Consider the following 8,035-nt stretch of genomic DNA (forward strand, 5'->3'; position numbering starts at 1 on the left):
TTACTTTTGTGCTATAACGTAATTTTTTCTTGGCTTTTATCAATTTGATCATCCACATCGATAGAAAGTATTCCGAAATGAGGAAAAACAGGTCTTGTTTCAAACCGGGTGAGAATAGCCTACGGCCGCAAGTCTCACCCGGGGTGAGAGGTCGATCGTATTTCTATTCTCACCGCGGATGAGAATAGCCACTTCCTTGTGTTTACACTGTTAATTTCAAGCATGATCAGCGTTCTTTAAAACTGAGCATCCACGATCTCAGCGATCTTCCATCACCAGAGCATGGCTGACGTGCTGCAGTTAGCGGCAAGTGTGAAATTGTATCGTGCGAAACACATCGATAGGGATAATAGGTAGAGCCACTGACCCGACATGTCGTTCCATGCAGTATCTCTAAAGATCGTGTAGACAGTGTAGTGTAGTGTAGTTATAAATAATACAAAATCTTTGTTATATCTCCACAGTCTTCTAAAAATAATCTGGGTATCCCAGGATGTGATGACATCACATTACTAAAATATAAGCATCCAATCAGAATCAGGCAAATGCGTCGTTCTACGTTTAGCCGCATGTGGGTGAGGCTGCCCCAATTGTTTACTTTCTCGCTTTTAATTTCAGGGGGATCAACTTCCGCTGTTTAGGGACGCTGGCTTGCCAGGTTTTCAGCGGTCCCAAGCCAAATTCTACCACGGTTAGTTTTAGTTGTCCGAGGTACACAACTGAAGTAGGATAGGACCACCCCTACACCAACTAATATCGTTCCCGTGCATTTAGCAGCGAATGCATCGCAAGACTTGCAGATTTCTATGCAACCGCACAAACAATTTTGGATTCCATTAAATGGTTAACAGAGCACTGTAATCGCAAATTCGTTGTTATACTCTACTTCATTGTAATGAGCCCCCGAGTTTTCAACGTCAAGGTGACATTTTCGTCGATGGTTGGGCATAGTCCTGTGAACGTTGCCGACGTCAAAGGAGCGTTCGGACTGGATCTTTTTTTGAAGTCTCTCATGGCCTGATTACTGTAACAGTTATGGCATATGAGCAATTGCCAAAACGTGAGACTCTCTTGAGACTCAGTGGTGCAAAAAAAATTTTCTTACAAATTTGACTCTCTTTTCTGTCAGTCACAGATTGACATTTAGTGCTCATATTCCTAGAGTATCAGAGCAAGGAGATGTACGGTTTTGGAGATATGGGTCTATTGGTTTGGCAACTACTGTATTTCTTGTATGTAACAGTGATGACAAAAAGCAGCAAGGCAAATTATAGACTTTAAATTCCATTTGTTTAGTAAACAAAGACTTTGTACACTATGAACTCCATTCATAATGGTAATATGAATGGCAAGCTTTGTAACAATGACGCAGTGCACAGAACATGTCATCATTGTTATGTACAAGAAAGGATACACATTGGACATTATCATTGACAACACATCACAATAGTGAAAGGCTGTACAAATACAGTTATCAAAGCCTCAGTACCAGAAAAACACATGTGTGAAACAATTTTTAAACTAATATGAGGCAAAAGCACAAAATCAATGGAGCTGACTTGTACATAACAGTGATGACAAACATGACTTGTACATAACAATGATGACATAATGTACAGGAAAAGACAATAGTCTTGCCTCCAGAGATAAAAGCGCACTTTAAGAATTAAAAAATACCCAGGAGAGGTTTCTTTTGCTTTGAAACAGATACCAGGTCATATCAAAGACAGTGGACGATCACAATTATGTGGCTAATTATGACAAACAGTACTCGTACATAACAGTGATGACAAAACATACTGGGAAAAGGTAAAATCATGCCTACAAAGAACAAATTTGCACTAAGAGATACACGGATCAATAAAGGCGTATTTTGCTTCTAAATGAATCTTGCATGTATGAAATATATGTTGAAAACTTATTGATATTAGCAATTATGAAAAATATTACTTGTACATAACAATGATGACACAATGACACAATGTATTGGAAAAAGGTATATCATACCAACAAAGAACAAATGTGTATTTTTGAGTTAGACAGATAAACAAGGACATGTTTGTTTATTTGTTTGAGTAAAGAGAGCACACATTACTTTAAAAATGTTTGCTCTTAGGACAATGTAATTTCTTGTACGTTAGTCAGTCTTGTATGGCTGCATGACGACACCCCAAACGTCATCACTGAGCACAAAAGCTAAGTCTATAACCACAGAAATGATCCATCTCTCGAAGTTTGTTCACACATCACACTCTTGTTCCAGGAATCCAGTGTAAAGACCGCAATTTCACTAAAATATTCAACAGAGTAGCCTAAAAACACGCAAAACAGCCCAGTACGTCACATTCAACGCAAAATTCTTGTGCGTCACCGGACGCTGAAGGCAATGACTACTTTCGTTTTCCTGTTTCCCCCGTTGCTTCCGTTGTTCTGGGGACGCGGGGAAGGGGAAGTCACTCAAGAAAACAATTATATCCGGGCACTTTTGATGACCTGTTCAAAACAAAAGTGGGCGAAATTCGCAAATTGACGACAATAACGGCGAATGTTCAACAGCCGACCGAAATCGTAGATCTAGGAACCCGATGTTCCTTTCGCGCTTCGCGGCTTTTGAAGTATTGAATAAACGACGATAGGCAAAGAGATTTAACCAGCTACGGTGATTCTACTGAAAAATAATGGTGTTTTCTGAAACATCTAGTCCGTGACGACACGACAGACGCACAAGTAATCCGAATTGTTCGTCTATTTGCAAACAAATAAACCGATTTCTTGAGCAAGTTAACCTTTCTTAAAAAAATGACAGTCCAGGAATCACTAAAAAACGAACATTTTTGGCACAAAATTTACAAACTCAAGATCGTAAAGCTGACATGGGGTCTGAAACTGCTAATGCAGGTTCTACATCCTATATTTGACGTGTGTATACGTTTTGGAGGAATAAATACTAATGCATCACATTTTATGCACACTATTGTGAGATGTGTGTGTTTTTCCCCACGTTTTGGCAATGGCTCATATAGGCCTAAAAATAATCTATTCGTTGTTCTTCCGTTGGCTTATCCCTATTACTGTCCATGGTAAACTTTAAAACGTTCACAGGCATTTGAGGTGAACACAGGTGTCTGTTTTCAGATTGATTTTCTGGGTTTTATTTGAGATTTAGAACCTCCCTAACCATATATTTTCTGAAAGGTAATTGGATGAACAAATAGGAGCAAAACACATTTGAATAAAATTTTGATAATTATTGTTGTCATGGATACCAAGAAATCCAAGATGGCCGCCATTTTATACGGGTGACTCATTTGAGATACCCCCTAATTCATTCAGATGACTTCAAATCCAAGTTTGTTTTGTGTCAATGGATTGTAAAGAAACCAAGCTGTCCAGAAATCTCTAGTGTCAGGGGTTCATTACTCGTATTTTGTTCATTACTCGTATTTTGTTCATAAAGTGCAAAACTGATACAGGCAGAAGGAAAAAGACAAACTTCGTAAAACACAACAAAGCAGAATTCAAAACTGATAAAGTACATGGTGAAAAAAATGAACAGAGAGGAATAAAGGCAAACATTTCTACTTACTTTACAGGCATTCTCAACATTACATAGAATCCTATCATGTTCACAAAACTGTCATTTTTGTATCTTGACCCCACGACGCTGAATATATCCAGGGTGTGAAAACTGGTCTTCACAACATTCATGAACTCCAACTTGACAGATAGGGCACCAGTGTTGCCAGGAGTGCTGCACACATAGCAGTTGGACTCCTTTGTCCCTGGTAGTAGTTCCAATCTGTACAGTAGAACGAGGACAGGGGGGGCGTAGCAGGAGGTGGCGGTGGTGGCTGAGCCTGTCGTCCAGAGCCGCAGAGATCATGAATGACAGACTGGATGAATGCCTGTTTCGAACGGGCTCCAGTTGGATGTTTCAGTTTGTAAAGCTCAAATGCTTTGAGCATGGCAATGTCCATCAAATTGGAGAAAATCTTTACCCAGTAGCGATGGGTAGCTCTCTCGGAGGCGAAGGATATAATTTGTTGTGGCAAATGTCCACTCCACCCATGCAGGCGTTGTAACGAAAAATCCAGGCTGGCTTGACCTTTTCCTGGCCCCTGACCTGCTGTGTCTCATTGACTGCTGCATGGCCAGTACTGAGGAGCAGCACGGGTTTTGTTGGAGATTTTTTCTCTCTGAAAGCCACGGATAAGAGTGGACCTCTTCTCTTGTACCGCGTGGCTCCAATGTCGATTGAGTTTGTCGTTCAAGCCTTTCGGCATGCCCTTGGCATTCGGAAGTACTGAGCCTGTTTTCAGAGTTTTTTTTACTGTACAAGTCATATGCAAGTGCAGGCTTGGTATAGAACCTATCTGTGTACAGGTGAAACCCTTTGTGTAGCAGCTTTGCCGATTCCAACAACTCTACAACCACCGCATGGGCTTGTCCTTGGCGGCAACGAAGATCGAAATCTTTTCCGGCATACAGGGCCGCATGAATGCAGTATCCAGAAACATCACATAGTTGGAAGTTTTTACTTCCAAAAGGTGCATGTGTTTTGTTTTTCAAATACTGAATCTACACATTCTTGTTGCTCCTCCCAACCAGACTTTCCTCTATGGAGAGTTCGAGCTGGGGGCATAGCGACGCTTGAATTCATGTCGTTGAGAACCAAACTCACCTTGGCCCACGGGTCGAAGCCTTCTTGTCCTCACTGTATTTCTGTAACTTTGTTATTTAGATGAAGCATCCTTCTTTCAAGGGCAAACCTTCTGAATGGCAGAACTGTGTTAAAGAAAGGTGTACTATGAATGGGCTCAGTGCTCCAATAATCACTCAGCGTTTTCTTTTTCACGATGCCCATAGAGAATATCAGGCCTCAGTACATTCTCAGTTCTTTCACCGTAGTGTCCTTCCAGTTGTGGAATCGCAACTGAGGATACCTAGCTAAACGATCCTTCACGCCAGGTGTGTCCAAGAGCTGTTGGGCAGAATGATTTGTCTGTTTGACGATCTCAGTGAGTAATGTTGTCAGAAACAGGCTGAAAAACTGCGAAGGTGTGGTCCGATTCACTGGAGTTTCAGGTAAACTTTCTGTTCTCACTACAAAATTCACATCATGTCTAAGGTCACGTTCAGGGGGTTGAACATCTTCCCATTCATCAGTATCTCGAGGTCAGGGGGTTGAACATCTTCCCATTCATCAGTGTCACGAGGTCAGGGGTTGAACATCTTCTTCCCATTCATCAGTATCACGAGGTCAGGAGTTGAACATCTTCCCATTCATCAGTGTCACGAGGCCAGGGGGTTGAACATCTTCCCATTCATCAGTGTCACGAGGTCAGGGCGTTGAACATCTTCCCATTCATCAGTATCACGAGGTCAGGGGTTGAACATCTTCCCATTCATCAGTATCACGAGGCCAGGGGGTTGAACATCTTCCCATTCATCAGTGTCACGAGGTCAGGAGTTGAACATCTTCCCATTCATCAGTATCACGAGGTCAGGGGGTTGAACATCTTCCCATTCATCAGTGTCACGAGGTCAGGGGTTGAACATCTTCTTCCCATTCATCAGTATCACGAGGTCAGGGGTTGAACATCTTCCCGTTCATCAGTGTCACGAGGTCAGGGGTTGAACATCTTCCCATTCATCAGTGTCACGAGGTACAACTATATCATGAGATGTATTGTCAACATCACCATTACTATCCACCATGTGGTCACCACTGCCAGCAGGTCCTGGCTCAGATCTAGATCTAGGTCTAGAACCAGTACTAGTACTAGGTTCAGAGGTGCATGGCTGCTCATACTCATCCTCAGAATCCTCATCACTAGAATTTTCTGCTTCTCTACCAATATCTTGAACATTGAAATCATCATCGGATTCACTGTCGCTTGCATCATTGAAAGCTTCAAAAATATTCCGACGTTCACGTTTACTTGGACCAGCCATCTCGGACTGGCTACTCGTGCCTGACTGACTTGTTTTGCTCACACTATTTACGCTTAGTAAACAAGAGCTCTCTAGATCATCCTAATGTAGTTTCCTACTCCAAAAGATACTTGGGATCGTAGAAAGAGAAAGTGACAACCGTGTACTCCTTCCTGCTGACCACCGTTGAGCAGCCACTTCCCTCCCCCTTGTCCAGCGCCACGGAGGGGGCCTACTGCCTGGAAGGACAGCTGACCAGTGGGTTAGTCTACAACGGCCTGCCCCGTCACTTGACTGCCTGGAAGGACAGCTGACCAGTGGGTTAGTCTACAACGGCCTGCCCCATCACTTGACTGCCTGGAAGGACAGCTGACCAGTAGGTTAGTCTACAACGGCCTGCCCGTCACTTGACTGCCTGGAAGGACAGCTGACCAGTGGGTTAGTCTACAACGGCCTGCCCCGTCACTTGAGAGGAAATCTTTCCCTGCCTTTGGTGGACACCAACAGCACAATACACACGGACAAGATCGAGGGTCACTGGGTCCATGGCAAGGCCAAGTACCGGGCCATGCATGGCACCTCACACAATTTGCTTGAATCATACTCGCAAATATGTTTACATAAAACACAAAGACCATTTTTTGGTAAATATTTTGTATTGGATTTCATTTTATTACAGCACATTTAAGGTAAGTGAATAAAATATAATACATATACATGATAGAAAAATTGCACACCCCCTACCCCCAACCCTACCCCTTATAATCACAAAAAGAACCACCCATTCTCGTATGTATATATAATTATTTATTATACTACGATTGTGTACCTCAGACAACTTAAACTAATCGTGGTAGAATTTGGCTTGGGACCGCTGAAAACCTGGCAAGCCAGTGCTCCTAAACAGAGCGGAAGTTGATCCCCCAGAATAAAACGCGAGACAGTAAACAATTAGCGAGGCTGCTTCCATAAAATACAAACACGTTTTGTTGTTAAGGCGGCTGGTCGACTGATCGGTTAGGGCAGTTGGTGTGGTGGTAAATTTTTACTTTCACTCCCACACACGGATGGTGTGCTGCTTTGGGGGTCAAACTTCATTGCTGCAGGTCACACATGGATAAGTAAGTCTCAAAAGTGTCTCCCAAAAATGTGACGCAAAGATTTTGAAATGTAACAAACTGAACCAAAAACAATCTCATTTCATCAACAGTAGGCTGAAGTTCCATTAGATCTACTGATTGAAGATAAAAAGTCTGACCGGTTTTTTGTAATGTTCAATTTTCTGGCATACTTCAGTTATTGAATGGACATGATGATGACACAATAAAGTGTTCTGTAATTTGCAAATTTCAATAGGATTTGTGTACAATTGACCAGGATGATCAGAGAAATGGGCAAATCAAGGCAAAAAGCATAGTAGACAAACTATGCCAAAATTATGTGTCAGATTTCCACTTTGATTACTGTCGTCAGTCATGTCCATAATGTTTGATATATATACATGTACATTTCTCCTTTGTTTGGTAACTGATGAAGTCGGAAGAACTCTCTTGAACCCATGTCAAGTCATTTCAATTAAAATTTCCTTGTCTTTTTCAGAGACATAATTGTAAGCAAACCTGGCAGAAGGTTGGAGTCCGTGAGTCAGAGAGTGCAGAGATGACTACACAGAAGAGACCGCACGACGCTGTTGACCCGGATTACCTGGACCCGGGGGAACTGGAGGCCAAACGCCAGCGGGCTCTCGAACAGGATGGTCAGTTTTCTCACAAGCCAGGAATTTCATTTTCAGAGTTCCCAGTGGGAAAGTCATGAAGGGATGAGAACCGAACCAAGCAGGAGATCAGAGTGAAGGGGCTGCCCATCATTAGCAAAGGGACAGAATTGTTGCTTGATTGGCAGTTTTAGGAAAAGACAGTGGCAGCACCAGAGATAAGGATTAAACAAATTTGTTGTTTCCGTTTGACTCGCCCAACCATCCACAGCTCATGACCTCTCTGACAGCTTTGCCAGTCACCCTCTACTCTCTAGACAGCTTTGCCAGTCACCCTCTACTCTCTAGACAGCTTTGCCAGTCACCCTCTACTCTCTGGCTCGGGGG

This window comes from Aplysia californica, unplaced genomic scaffold (assembly GCF_000002075.1).
Source record: "Aplysia californica isolate F4 #8 unplaced genomic scaffold, AplCal3.0 scaffold00010, whole genome shotgun sequence".
Taxonomy (NCBI): Eukaryota; Metazoa; Mollusca; class Gastropoda; order Aplysiida; family Aplysiidae; genus Aplysia; species Aplysia californica.